The 14,584-nt window shown below is 48.7% G+C and overlaps 1 protein-coding gene across 7 annotated transcripts in view; it reads left to right on the top strand.

The window, feature by feature from the left end:
* CRACR2A (calcium release activated channel regulator 2A) overlaps positions 1-14,584 on the top strand; it is a 154,233-nt gene that overhangs the window by 45,950 nt on the left and 93,699 nt on the right. Inside the window, exon 1 of one of the 7 annotated variants that reach the window (XM_006069010.4) lies at positions 6,572-6,985. The exons of the other annotated variants lie outside the window; for them this stretch is intronic. The gene's annotated coding sequence lies outside the window, so the exon portion shown is untranslated. Of the gene's footprint in view, positions 1-6,571; positions 6,986-14,584 lie in introns of those variants that run through there. 7 annotated transcript variants of the gene reach the window in all.

Raw genomic sequence — 14,584 nt, 5'->3', positions numbered from 1 at the left:
GTGGGTGTAGGTGTGCGTCACATGGCCAGGCTCCGTTAGGAAGGAGGCAGTGTTCAGAACCCCGAAGAAGGTGCTGTGGGGCTTCAGGGGAAAGCAGGCAGACTCACTCTCAGAGACTTACACTTTTCATACCACGTTATCCACCAGGAAAGCCAGACAAAACAGACGTCAGAGAGGAGAAGCCAGGTGGCTTCCCTGGTGGCTCAGATGGTACTGAGCCATCTGAGAGACCTTCGTTCGATCCCTGGGTTGGGAAGATCCCCTGGAGAAGGAGATGGCAACCGACTCCAGTATTCTTGCCTGGAGAATTCCATGGACAGAGGAGCCTGGTGTGCTGCAGTGCATGGGATCACAAAGAGTCAGACATGAACTTAGTGAATGAACAACAATAAGCTTATATTTTTTATAGTCCAGTGGTTTCCATCCATTCATCAGATTGGGCTCAATTAACATTTGCTTCCTAGGTCAGCACAACAGCTCCATGTGATGTGGGCATAGGCCTCGGTTGTTGTTCAGTCGCTAAGTTGTGTCTGACTCTGCGACCCCATGGATGGCAGAACCCCAGGCTTCCCTGTCTTTCCCCATCTCCCAGAGTTTGCTCAAATTCATGTTCATTGAGTTGGTGATACTATCTAACCATCTCATCCTCTTCCGCCCCTTCTCTTTTTGTCTTCAATCTTTCCCAGACTCAGGGCTTTTTGTCAACAAGGTGGCCGCACAGTCTAGTTAGGGGACTGAGGCTTGGCCAATGTCCTATATTCCAGAACTTTCCAGCCACCGAAGCAAGACCCTCAGGTGGCAGTGGGAAGGGTCAGGGCTGCCTGGGACCTCAGGGAGCCTGGACTCTGCTTCCATCCAGAGCGAGCTGGAGACACCCCCAAATCTAGTGGGACTCTGAGGCTTGATCATCTTTAAGAAACAGTCCTCAGTGTGTCCTGCTGTTCAGAGCTCCCACCCTCCCTTTGCCAATATTTGTCCAGGGCTGTGGAGATCAGGTGTAACCGTGGGTAAGAAGGAATGGAAGATGGCGGGAGTCAGGGAGTGTGGATGTGTGTGGTCGGACTCCTGTGGACTTAACTTGTGTCAATTCCATCATCTCTCATTCCCTGGGTGTCTCCCATGTACGAAGCCCTGGGCTGCCAGACGGGGCTATTGTTATCACCCTTCATTTAGAAGCAAGGAGCTGAGAAGCTCCAGGTCCCATAGCCGGTTGGGGTAGAATCAATTCAAATTCGGCACTCAGACAGCAAAGCCCGGCTCTTAGGAGTGTCCGCCGCAGGACCCTGGTGATGGTCCCTCATGTGGACGGAGCTCTTTGCCATGTACACAGTAGTCCATGCTCTGCTCTTAGGTCTTTACAGCAGCAAGGTGCCCATCATGCTGGCTGTTAACCAGCTGACCGTGCATAGTAAATGCAATTATGACTGTGGAGACACTCAGGGAATTGTAACATCCTCTACAAATACGGTATAATTGTTGACTCTGACTTACAGGTGAGAGGAAGATGAAATCAGAGAGGTGAAGGGGTTTGCCTGGGGACACATAGGGGACAAAGGGCAGAGTAAGGATGCTAGCCCAGGTCCTAGAACCTCTGGTGCTATTTGCCTCCTTAAGCCATCAGGGGGAGACTGCTTTGGGGTTTATCTCTCTCTTCTCCATCACCACCAGTTCGGTGGTGGAAACCCCACCAAATTGGTGCCAGATGAAAATTAGGCAGAGATTCCAAGGAAGACTAAGCTAGCTTTTCTTAGCTTGGCTTCTTGTCCTAAAGGGAATGGGGGTGAGTCGAGGATGGAAGTGGCACCGTGGCTGCCAGCACGGGGGGTTAGGATGCAGAAGCTGCACAGAGGGGTCCTCTGTGTGCCGCTGCTTTCTAGTTGGCGGAAGAGCCCTGGAGAGGGGTGGGCAGGACTGGTCGTTTTGCCCCTCAGATGGACCAGCAGGTGTTTTATGATCTCAAAAAACTGTTGTTGTTCGGTCACTAAGTCGTGTCTTGACTCTTTTCAACCCCATGGACTGCAGCACGCCATGCTTCCCTATCCTTCGCTATCTCCCAGAGTTTGCTCAGATTCATGTCCATTGAGTCAGTGATTCTATCCAATCATCTCCTTTCCTCCTGTCTGACATACACCTTTAAAAACTGTCCTTTATTAAGGGTCTCTTTGTGGCAAACTAGAATTTTGTTTATCAGATATTGCCTTCATTTCCTTCATTCTCATAAAACTGTGAACACGAATTATGTTAAAATTGTGAGGGAAGCTGGAATCTAGGGTCCACCCCTGGGGCTTGTGTGTTCACATGCAGTATTTATAAAATAAAGAAATCATAAATATTTTGTTAGAAAGATCTTAGGCTTGCTACTGCAAAGAGGAAAAGACTAGCTTTAAAGCATCAGCTCTGCAGTGTAGCCTCATACAACGGAAAAGAGTGCCAGACTTCTATCTCACACTTGAAGAAGAGGGAGGGATTCTGTGTGGCTAATGACATCTTATTTACTTGCTTGTTTATTAATTTTTAAAAAGATAAGGAGTAAACATTTATTTCACACCTCCTAGATGCAGAAGCTATGCTGGAAGCATTTCTATGTGGTCGCTCATTTATTGCTTACAAAGACCTCGCTTATGAATTTTGAAGATGAGGCTATCAAGACTGTGGGAGATGAACTTGATCCAAATTTCCCAGACAGTAAGAAATGACAACTTGATATGGAGATAAATATGTCTGACTCCCAATTGCTATTTCTTCAATAATAGACTGAGAAAATCTATTTTCATTTTCTTTGTTTTTCACTCCTTCTTAATCTCCAATCTTCTATATGGAATCTTTCTTACTGTCTGAAATACCCCTTTAAAAATGCCTTTTATTAAAGGGTCTGCTTGTGGCACACTAGAGTTTTATCAGATAATGTCTTCATTTCCCGTATTCTTAAATGACATTTTCTTTAAGCCTAGAATTGTCAGATGACACTTTCTTTCAGCATGCCGAAGGTATTCTTTTTTCATCTTCCTCATGCTAAAAGAAAGTGTCATCTGAGAATTCCATTTAGCATGGACCGAATTGTGCAAGAGGTAAGTTAATTCAGTGGAGGTTGGCCTTCTGGACCTAGAAGCCCGGCCTGTACTGATTAGATTTTGTGAGCTCTCTGACCGGCTCATGAGATGCCTCAGCGTGGAGGTGTGGCTTACTCAGCAGAGATTATTCTGCTCAGCACCCCACCCCCGGAGGACGTGATGCTGGAAGTAGCAGGGAGCAGACAAGAGGAGATTTGCAGAGACTTCCTCTCTGAAGGAGTCATTTTATTTCTGAGAGTTTCCAAGATAGATGTAGAGAGAACCACTGAGTCCAAGCTGGCCTCCACCTCTCCGTCTCCACCTTTGCCACATCCAACCCCTCCATCCTCTTGATCCCATATCTAAATAGCCGGAGCACCCATTCATCTGTCCCGGCCACAACCCGCTCAGGACACACCATTGCTTGTCTGGACTGTGAAAGTGAAAGTCGCTCAGTCATGCCCAGCTCTTTGCGACCCCATGGCCTCTACAGTCCATGGAATTCTCCAGGCCAGAATACTGGAGTGGGTAGCCATTCCCTTCTCCAGGGGATATTCCCAACCCAGGGATCGAACCCAGGTCTCCTGCATTGCAGGTGGATTTTTTACCAGCTGAGCCACCAGGGAAGCCCTGGACTTTATACAGTCCTGTCTGGACTGTAATATTCCCCTAACTGGTCTCAGTGTATCCACTTCCTCAGCTCCTCCTCCTCTTCCTAAATTCATTCCCACAAGAAGCCCAGGTCACCTTTTAAAAATGCAAATCCTGTCTCTTGCAGCTTTTAGGTGTCACTTCAATGATTCCCACGGCTGCATGGGTGAAGCCCCCGGTCCCAGCCTGCCCCTCGAAGCCTCACTCTTCAGCCTCATCCTGGCCGCCTTTGTCAGGTTACCATTGTTCTGGCCGTCTTGGTTTCCTTCTGGTTCTGAGCACGTTAAAGCTCTTCTTCCTGAGGGTGTTGGCACCTGCCGTCTCCTCTCCCTAGAACACTCCCCGTCCCCTTTCCTGGCTCACTCCTACTCATCCTACAGGACCCAGTGTAAATATCCCTTTCTTTCCCGCATCCTCTGTCTATGTCAGCCTTGCCGCTCCACGCTTCCTCCAGAAAGCATCTGCATCTCTCCGTGTCTTCAGCAGAGCAGGTACCTCAGTTGTGATCCCATAACTGACTTGCAGTTTCTGTTCATTGCGTGTGTTCCCCACTACCTGATGAGGGCTGGGCTCACAGACGTCTGTTCTTCACTGTCGGTGACACAGACCACAAAACCCAGCCCGCCGCGGGTGTTGCTCACCTGGAGAACAAATATCCATCTGGCTTATTTAATCACATAATAATAATTATGAAACAATGATCCCATCTACCTCACCTCTCAATATAAGAGAAACAAGACTTGAGACTCCCTCAAAAAATTTTATGTCCTTTGCTTTTACTGTAATATATACAACAGCTGTCTACCTATTTATCCCATACATATGCATATATATACATACATATCAAAATTGTAATTGATATAAATTGACACATATACCAACATATAATATACCTATATAATGTGTATATCTCTAATATGTACGTATGTAATACGTATATGTATATATACTGTAGCTTGTCTGAACCATCACCTCACCTCCTCCTGGTCTCTAGCCCCTGCTCAACCTCCATTCCCAGCATTTGGGCCAGAGACCTCATCCCAAAGAATAAAGCTTCATCGCACCACTTCTGCCATACCAGAGGGAGGCAGTCCTGCATCTTCCTTAAGAGCCAGGAAAGCGTTTCCAGGGACAGTCCACAAAGCCCCTCTCCTGTCTCAGTGACCAGAGGTGGGTCAGAGGCCCACCCCCCACCACCCTCTGGAAAGGGCCTGTGCTTGCTCTGATGGGGTGGGGCCCTGAGCTGAGCATAAACTTGCTTATTCTGAGTGATCAACAAAATAGAAATCTTGTTGGAAAGGAGGAAGGGAGAATGGATATTAGGTAGGTAACCGGAATCTGCTTCAAAACCTGACCCGGACCCAAGCTAGCAGTTGATTTCAGAAGCCCCAGGAGGAAAATTAAGTGACTCTCAGCATGTTCTCTGCCCTGAGCTCTATCATGAGTTACTCGAAGCCAAATTGTGGACACTTTCTTGCAGTCTGTTCCGCCTGCAGGTCCTGCCCTGACCACATCTGCCCTTCAGGAGGCTGACCCCCAGTCGGGCCACTGGGCCGCTTGTCAAGGGTGGGCAGCAGCAACTCGCCGCCCTGTCCGCCTCTCCCCCTTGTGATCAGTGCGGCCATGGCTCTTCCCACGAAGAGGGCTGCAGAAGGGGCGCTGGACAGCCAGAGCCCAGAGCCGGCTGTCCAGGGGAAACCCCAGGAAAGCCCAGGCAAGGTGAACTCCCTCTACAACCCCAGGTGTGGAGCTGGACACAGGGCTTCTTATGGTGAGAATCAGAGGTCCTCGAGGCAGATATGTGGGAGAAGCCACCTGCAGGAAGGCTGGGCCACATGAGCAGAGGTTCCGAGTGATGCTGCAGGAAACAGTAGCTCTGACCTTCCGTAGCCCCTCTTTTTAAAAATCAATCATCAATCAATTATTTTTGGCTGTGCTGGGTCTTTGTTGCCACACTCAGGCGTTTTCTAGTTGCAGTGAGTGTGGGCTACTCTGTAGTTGCAGGGCACGGGCTTGTCTTGTCGCAGAGCATGGACTCTAGGCTGCAAGGGCTTCAGTAGTTGTAGCGTGTGAGCTCGGGAGTTGCAGCTCCTGGCTCTAGAACACAGGCTCAGTAGTTGTGGTGCATGGGTTCAGTTGCCCCAAAGCATGTGGAATCTTCCCGAACCAGGGATCGAACCTGTGTCCCCTGCGTTGGCAGGTGGATTCTTTATCACTGCGTCACCTAACAAGTACTGCACACTGGGTGATTTCAAGCAACAGAAATGTGTTGTCTCAATCGCTCTGGAAGAAGGAAGTTCAGGTTCAAGGTGTCGCAGGGCCCTGCTCCCCCTCCGGCCTGTGGGGCGATCCTTCCTGGCCTCCTCCTAGATCTGGTGGTTGGTAGGCAATCTTTGGTGTTTCTCAGCTTGCAGTAATAGAGCTCTTGCCTGCCCTGTAACATGGTTTGTCCTCGTGTGTATCTATCTTAAGGTGGCTGTCTTTTTCTGAGGACACCGGTCGTATCGGGGTACCTTCTGAAGTCCTGGGGGTGAGGACTTCATTGTGCCTTTTCTTGGAGATCAGAATTCGACCTGGAACACTAAGCGAGCTCATTTCAGTGAAAAGATTAGGGTATGGGTGGGGCTGGGGTGAATACTTAACTGTGTCTCTTGGTCCAAGTGGAAGAGACGGGTGACATGCATCATCTCACCAGAGCCCCATGAGGACACACTGTTCCTATTCCTGTTTTATAGACAAGAAAACAGTAACAAAGTCCCTCAGCCAGGATTTGTAACTTGTACATGGCAGACCTAAGACCTGAACCCAATAATTTCTGTCTTTAGAAACTCCTGTTTTATTCAATATATTACGCTGCCTCTGGAAAAAAAAAAAAGCGTGTGGCTTACGGTTACACCTCTCACCTTTGTGATTGTTGTCAGCCGTGGCACGGCGATAACCATCATGATAAAGAGAACGTCTGTGAACATGGGTGAAATGATGACGTAGCTGAAGAAGGCACACAAGGAGGAGCTGTTTGTTCTTCTGACAAAGGCGATGGCTCCTCCTTTCTGGGCTGTCACATTGTAGAGAGGAATTGGCTTCATCGCCCCGCGTGCCCAAATATCAGTGGAGCAACTTCTGCATGCCCGACTCTGTGCCAGGGGTGAGCGAAGAGACGAATGAGCCACATCCAGGTCCCAGGGCCCAAGGGATGACCCATTGACCAAACCTGGTACCGGGATGTGTCAGCCTGGGTCCTGAATTTCTTGACAAAAGAAACAAATTTACTGTGGAGTAAGGAGGTGAGTGGTTTCCTGTCTTGGGCCCACCATTGCTGATGAAGGAAGGAAGTGGGGACCGGAAGTGGAGGCTGTGAGTTAAGGTGTTGAGCCATCTCTTGCCCGCATCCCGGGGGGAGGCTGACAGTCCTGGGCTCCGGAGACCATGGGCTTCTTGACACTGGATCTGGCAGGGTCTAGAGGCAGCCAGAAGGAGGCCTCCTTTCCCCTTTCCACCCCCAGCTCAGCATTTCTCATTCCTGGTCATTCATTGAGCGGCTGAGCCGTGCTGCCTCCGTCTGGGGCATTTACCCTCTTCCCCAGTGAAGCCTGGGGGCCAGGATGGGGCAGGAGGGCACCTTCATAGGTCCCCGTGTTGGACTTTTGAAGTCACACCCCAGCAAAAGCATCTGTAGGCCAGGGCTTCTCATCACGGAGACATGCCTTTCTTGCCTTTTTTTTTAATTGTTTCACTCTATCTTCCATCTCCCTCAAGTCTGCATGCATCTGTCATCTCTGTGGTTATCTTAGAACAAGGGGGTTGCTTTCTATTTATTCTTTCTTGAGTGTAACACTAACCGCAAAGGCTGCAGGGGTGGGGGTGGGGTGTCGGTGGGGGAGGGAGGGAGCCAGTGACTCTTCAAGCCCTGTGGTCCCGGGTGCAGTCGGAGCTGGTGGCAAAACCGACAAGACAAAGGTGGTGAACGCACCCCAGGGGCTTCGGGAGGATGTGGCCTCTGCGTCTGCGGATGAGTCAAGGGGACAAGTTGCTTTCTGGTCAAAAAAGAATTCGGAGTCCTGAGGGATACAGACGACTGGCATTGCTAGGGCCACAGCTGTGTGGACTGGCCGCTGGGAGGGACATTCAAGAGAAATGTCCCCTGTCTTTCTTGTCCTCGAGGAACCTGATGGCAAGAAGAGGAGATAAATAACAAGGATTCACTGTAGAGCACAGAGAACTATATTAAATATCTTGTAATAAACTATCCTGGAAAAAGATCTTTTAAAAAAAGAACATAGATATATACATGAGAAAAGTGGAAGTGTTAGTCGCTCAGTCATGTCCAGCTCTTTGCGACTCCATGGACCATAGCCCACCAAACTCCTCTGTCCATGGGCTCTTCCCAGTATGAATACTGGACTGGATTGCCATGTCCTTCTCCAGGGAATCTTCTCAACCCAGGGATCAAACCTGTGTCTTCTGTATCTCCTGCATTGGTAGATGGATTCTTTACCACTGAGCCACCTGGAAAACCCATATATGTGTGTGTGTATATATGCAGTTTAATAATAAGGAATCTCTTGAAAAATTTACATGTTACAATGATTTCCTTTGGGGCTGCCTGTGTGTTTCATTCTGACTCTGATGTTCTCATTAGTGATCTACCAAACAGCTTTTTCCAGTTCAACTTCCTCTCCCCACCACCTAAAAAAAAACGATATTGTTTCCAAGGGTTTTTAATGCTAAAGACTGAATGTGTGCCTGCCTCCCTCTGTGAGTGGAGTTTTCCGGATGGACACTTGTTCTCCATGAAATTTTGTTCCAGGTCTCAGCATGGCCAAGTGTATTAGAATATACTTGTATATAAGCCTTAGCTCGTTCACAAGAAGAACATACTTCCTTGTTTCCTTGTTTTCTCCATTTCCACACCATAATTTAATTTGGCAGTGAGGTTATTTCCTTCCTGTTATCAGATGCAGACAGGTAAATGTCCTCACATTTTTTATCTCGTTGTCCTCTGCTCTTTTATTTCCTCCTGCTGTTTATATGGATGGTTTAGTCTAACCTTATCCATCACGAGTAGGTGTGAGCGTTGCCTGCCCAAATAAGTGTTCTAGGGCAGTCATGCGTGAATGCTTCCTTCCTGAAATAGTTATGATTTTGTTATAAGTGGCTTTCCCTTTTCTCTTTTATATCACAATTATAGCTCAATGATGCATGTAGGTCAACTGACTTATCAAGGAATTTCATCTCTGGCAGTGAAGAGGGCATTTCCAAATATTTGTTATAAAGATGGGGTGTTGATAGAAGGTGGGGTGTCACTGGGTGGAATGATCTCTGAGGTCTCTGATCTTCTTCTTCTGCAACATTGAAAAACCAGGAGACGACAGAGAGTGCGACTGGTGAGGAAACTGAGAATCATCCTGTGGGTGAAAGGTCGTGTCGCTCATGATGTCTGCCTGGATGGGAGGCTGGGAGTCCTTGAGACTCAAGGTACCGACTGCCTTCCCAATGCCTCCCACGATGCCCAGCACATGGTCAGTTGCTGTTGTTCAGTCACTAAGTCATGTCCGACTCTTTGTGACCCCGTGGACTGCGATACTCCAGGCTTCCCTGTCCTTCTCTATCACTCAGGGTTTGCTCAGACTCATGCCCATTGAGTCAGTGATGTCATCCAACCATTTCACCTTCTGCCAACCGCTTCTCCTCCTGCTCTCAGTCTTTCCCAGCATCAGGGTCTTTTCCAATGCGTTGGCCCTTTGCATCAGGTGGCCAAAGTATTAGAGCTTCAGCTTCAGCATCAGTCCTTTCAGTGAATATTCAGGACTGATTTCCTTTAGGATCGATTGATCTCCTTTCTGTCCAAGGGATTCTCAAGAGTCTTATCCAACACCACAGTTCAAAAGCATCAGTTCTTCGGTGCTCAGCTTTCTTTATGGTCCATCTCTCACAACCATACATGACTACTGGAAAAACCATAGCTTTGACTAGACGGACCTTTGTTGACAAAGTGATGTCTCTGCTTTTTAACATGCTCTCTAGGTTTGTCATATCTTTTCCAGTGGTCAATACATATATTCTGAGAGACTAAATGCAGTTCCATTTGAAAGTATTCACTTTGATGTCAGTCAAAACTGTGTATGACTTTTGCTCTCTGCAGTGTAACTTTGTTAAAAAAAATGGAAAATCCATCAATAAGATGCAAAACATGAATTAATGAAGGTGAAAAAAAAAGCACTGGCCCTCCCTAGGCTGGACTTCAGAAGCTAGGAAACTCTAAACACAAAACAAAAACAAAACCTCACCTAATACCTCCCCAGCCCACACACACACCTCACACCTTGACCCCACTCAAGATCAGGTGAGTCTCTGCAGTGAGGGTCAGGGATCTGGAGTCTAAAAACATCTCCAGATAACTCTCATGAACTGAGAGTGCTGTGATGGGACCCACATCCCAACCTCCAGACCCCAGACCCCCTGAATCGGGAGTACGGAGTCTTAGCCACTGGACCACCATGGAAGTCCTTCATGCTGTCCCTTTGCCTGGAATCTCCTCTGCTCCTTTCCTTCCCCCCCAGTTCTCTGTACCATGTAGGGCCCACATACCTATCCCATCCTCTGTCAAGTCATAACTTCTCACCCAAATCATAGTTCTTTATCATGTGCTGAAGTTTTCTTGAAAAACGTCCTTTATCGTATAATTAGTATATGTTTGTCCTAAGAGGAAAGAGTTGAGAATATAGCAAACGGTAAAGAAGAGAAAAAAAAATCACCCGGAAACCCAATAAATGGAGAGAGTTGCTGGTAACATCAGGGTATATTTCCTTCACATCTTTTTATTCAGTACACACTCACACACATACACTCACAAACATGCACACACACATTCACACCCCCCCACCCCACCCATGTTTATTACCTTTCTACCTTACATTTTAGTTGCTCACGTGCATCTGACTCCACTGAGTGCTGAGCTCTCTGGGAACCCTGATGCTGTGTCACTCATGTGTTATCTCTGTTCCCTAACACATCATCTTGCATTACTGTGCATGCTAAGTCGCTTCAGTCGTGTCTGACTCTTTGTGACCCCATGGACTGTAGCCCACCAGCTCCTCTGTCTGTGGGATTCTCCAGGCAAGAATACTGGAGTGGGTTGCCATGCCCTCCTCCAGGGGATATTCCTGACCCAGGGATCCAGCCCTCAGTGCAGGGGATGCCCTGCACTGGCAGGTGGATTCTTTAGCTACCTGGGCCTCTGTCAGTGTGAGCCCAGGAGAACCGCTGGGTGAATTGGTTTGGCCTCAGGATGCAGCAGATCATGAATTAGAGGAGGTGAACGTGCAGTCCTGGCACTTGCTGGTGATTTAAAACTCACGTGCAGCCTTCCAGCACCAGCCAGTGCTGGCCCATCAGGCGCTCTGCTGGGTGGCTGGGGAAGTGGATCAAAATCCACAATGATTCCACCAGCGGCTGGGACACGGCTGGATGAGTCAGTGCATTCTACATCCCACGTCAGGCTGATTCGAAAGCAGCTCTATCCTTGCTAGTTCACAGAGGCCCTTTTCTTGACTAGAATGACACACTTGATACTGGCCAATCTTTCTTTTTTCTTTCTGATCAAAAATAGTGTCGGCGTTACACCCGGAGAGGGGGGTATTTTTTTTCCTTCTCTGAGACATCAGCTTTGGCTCTAAAATACTCTTGCTTAGATGAAAATTCAAGAGGTTCTTGAGCTGAGGTTGGAAATGGAAATGACAGACTCTTTTCCAAAAACGCGTGGTATTTGGTGGAGGTGGGTGGGAACAAGTCAGGGAGGGGACCGCAGGGGAAAGCAGATCAGAGCACTTGAGAGGGTTTCACGGGAAGAAAGGCAGCAGAAAATGTTCACTGAACATCAGAATCCCTTCACGGCATAAATGGGGAACATGGGAGGCTGGTGGCGTATCGAGTACCTTCCTTTTGGGGAATGAAATGTAGACACGTCATAGGTATAGATGGCAACCGCACCAAGGGAGCAGACAGAGGGTGACAAGCCCATGTGTCTTCTGAGATGTGTGCTTGACTACGGCAGGAGGTTTGTTATTTAGACATCCTTTTTCTTTAAAAATATGTGGCAGAGCAGAAGCTATTTCTAGAATTAAATACCTCCGAGGGAATTTCATGACAAGATCAAGGGAAAAGTCTGCAAAGTTTTGGCTTCGGATGAAAAGCATCTAAAACCAAGTGAAATCAAAGGGAACCTTAAGCTAACACATTATTGATGCGGGTGTTGGGAAGAAAGCTCAGCTGGGGAGGCTCTCTGGGGACCGAAGCCTGGAGAGGAGAACGTGGAAATATTCAGGGCTTGGCCTCTCTCTGCACACCAGGATCAGACAGGAAATGCAAGGGTTTTGGTGGTTGACAGTGCCAAGGGGAAGCTTGGGAGCCCGACGCCCAAGGAGGCTGGAAGCTGGGATGTTGGTGGTGATGGGGGTAAGGGAGATGTCTGTTTTAAGAAAATCCCAAATCTAGTTTTCTTTCTTAACTCTGCATTGCTATGGGAGGTAAAGGGACTTAGTAGAAAGAACATGTGGTTGGGAAGCACTTGGTTAGACTCTTGCTGTTGGTTGCAAGTTTCTAATATTTTCCCCAGACTGTTTGCTCCTGGAATCCCAAAGGCTTCCTTGGTGTCTCAGTGGTAAAGAAACTGCCTGCCTGTGCAGGAGGCATGGGTTCGATCCCTGGGTCGGGAAGATCCGCTGGAGAAGGGAATGAATGGCTACCCACTCCAGTATTCTTGCCTGGGAAATCTCATAGACAGAGGAGCCTGGTGGGGGTCGCAAAGAGCTGGACACCACTGAGCAACTAACCAGCAACTACATGACTCCAAACTAACCCAACCTCCTCAAGTGTGACCTCCATAACTTCTGACCCTGCAGGCCTCCCTCCTCCTTGTGCTCATGAGTTCAGGGCCTGTCCCAGGGGGTGGGGCCTGGACACCAGCAGGGAACCAGAGCCACAAAACCCTGGCTTCATGGGGCTCATGTGCTAGATCAGGGCTATGTAGCAGACGAAGATCTGAGCACTGAAGCTTTCCAATTGTTCTGGTTGCCAACACAGGAGAAGGAGAGGAAGCAGGCAGAATTAACTTTATTAACATTTTCCTTTAACCTAATATTCCCCCAAGGATATCATTTCAGCATGATATAATATGCTGTTGCTGTTGTTGTTCAGTCGCTAAGTAGTGTCCAAGTCTTTGCGACCCCATGGACTGTAGCCCGCCAGGTTCTTCTGTCCATGGGATCCTTCAGGCAAGAATACTGGAGTGGTTTGTCATTTCCTTCTCCAGGGGATCGTCCCGACCCAGGGATCAAACCCAAGTCACCTGCATTGAAGGCAGATTCTTTACCGATTGAGTCACCAGGGAAGCCCAAAGTACCGTATGAGAGCTTGCTGTTGTTACTGTGTGGTTAGAATCATCGTCAGAGTTGAGCTGATGGTGTGGCTGGAGAGCTCACTGCAGCCCGAATCACCGCGGCGCTGCCGGTAGTGTCAAACGGTAACTAGTGTGACCTGAGTTGTCCGCTCCTGGAGGGTCCCAGCCCCTGGCAGGTTGACGCTTCTCTCATGGATGTTATCACAATAAAACCCACTGGGCAGGTGACCTAATTAGCCAGGTGTTCTCAGCCCTTGCCAACTCGCCCTGTGCTGAAATCATCTTTACATTCAGCTTGGGGTGGCCAGCAGCATGCCTGGATATTCAGAGCAGAACTGCAGAGACACTGGGAAGCCCTCAGACGTGATGGAGGGCCGGGAAGCCAACCACCGGTGTCCAAGGAGGAAAGGACACCATCAACTCAACCCCCGACAATGATACTAACCACACAATAACAGCAGCAAGCTTTTATACGTACTTTGGGCTTCCCTGGTGACTCAGACGGTAAAGAATGTGCCTGCAATACAGGGGACCCAGATTTGATCGCTGGGTCAGGAAGATCCCCTGGAGAAGGGAATGGCTACCCACTGAAGTGTTCTTGCCTGGAGAATCCCATGGACAGAGGAGCCTGGCGGGCTACAGTCTACAGGGTGGCAAAGAGTCGTACACAACCAAGTGACTGCTCCGGGTTGCCAGGCACCTTTATGGTCTTGCCGAAGGGGATCACCTTGAAGAGCTTCTAGATCCCATTCACTCTCTGAGGGCCACTTGAAATACTCCCTCCTCCCCAAAGCCTTTCTTCGTGTCAGCACGGCCTGGACCTGTCCCATCTCTAGCATCCTGCAGTGCTGAAGGACTCTGCCCTCTCTTAGACACCAAAGCTCCCATCTTGCACTGTTAACTACACGTGTTCTATATGGCTGTGCCATTTCTTTCTGTGGCTTCTCCCAGTGACAATCCCAGATTGACTCGTGGCAGCCCTGGTGACCTGGTTGGTGAATTCCGCTTTGTCCCAGAGAGGGTTCCAGGGCTGTTTCATCACTGGGAATGCCTGCTGCCGTCACTAAGTTTTCATCTGGCTTCATGCACTCCTGTCCATCCAGAAGGCATAGCCTTCGAGAACTGGGGTCTTGTGATCTTGGCCTCCAGCTAGGATGTCTGCCTGGCTGACCTTGGGGCTCAGTGACAGTTGGTCTGTGAAGAGAAAGGATCACCTGGTCCAAATAGCTCCCTCTGGTGCCAGTCATTTGCACAACATCCTTTACTTTTATTTCACTGCCATGATCTTGACTTGTATATATTCACTAATTTGGTAAAAGCTCCTTCCTGCACTGGAAGACCTTTTTGGCTCCTCACTGTATCCCAAGACCCAGTTCAATGCGATGCCTAGAACCCAGAAGAGAATTGGGAAAGACTACAGTTTAATAAATGCACTGATGAGTTCACCAGCCTGGGCACAGCAGGAGAGGCTCAGATGGTGGCAGGG

Source organism: Bubalus bubalis, chromosome 4 (genome assembly GCF_019923935.1).
Source record: "Bubalus bubalis isolate 160015118507 breed Murrah chromosome 4, NDDB_SH_1, whole genome shotgun sequence".
Lineage (NCBI taxonomy): Eukaryota > Metazoa > Chordata > Mammalia > Artiodactyla > Bovidae > Bubalus > Bubalus bubalis.
The sequence above is the reverse complement of the archived record's forward strand: the minus strand, read 5'-3'. Positions and strand labels throughout refer to the sequence as shown.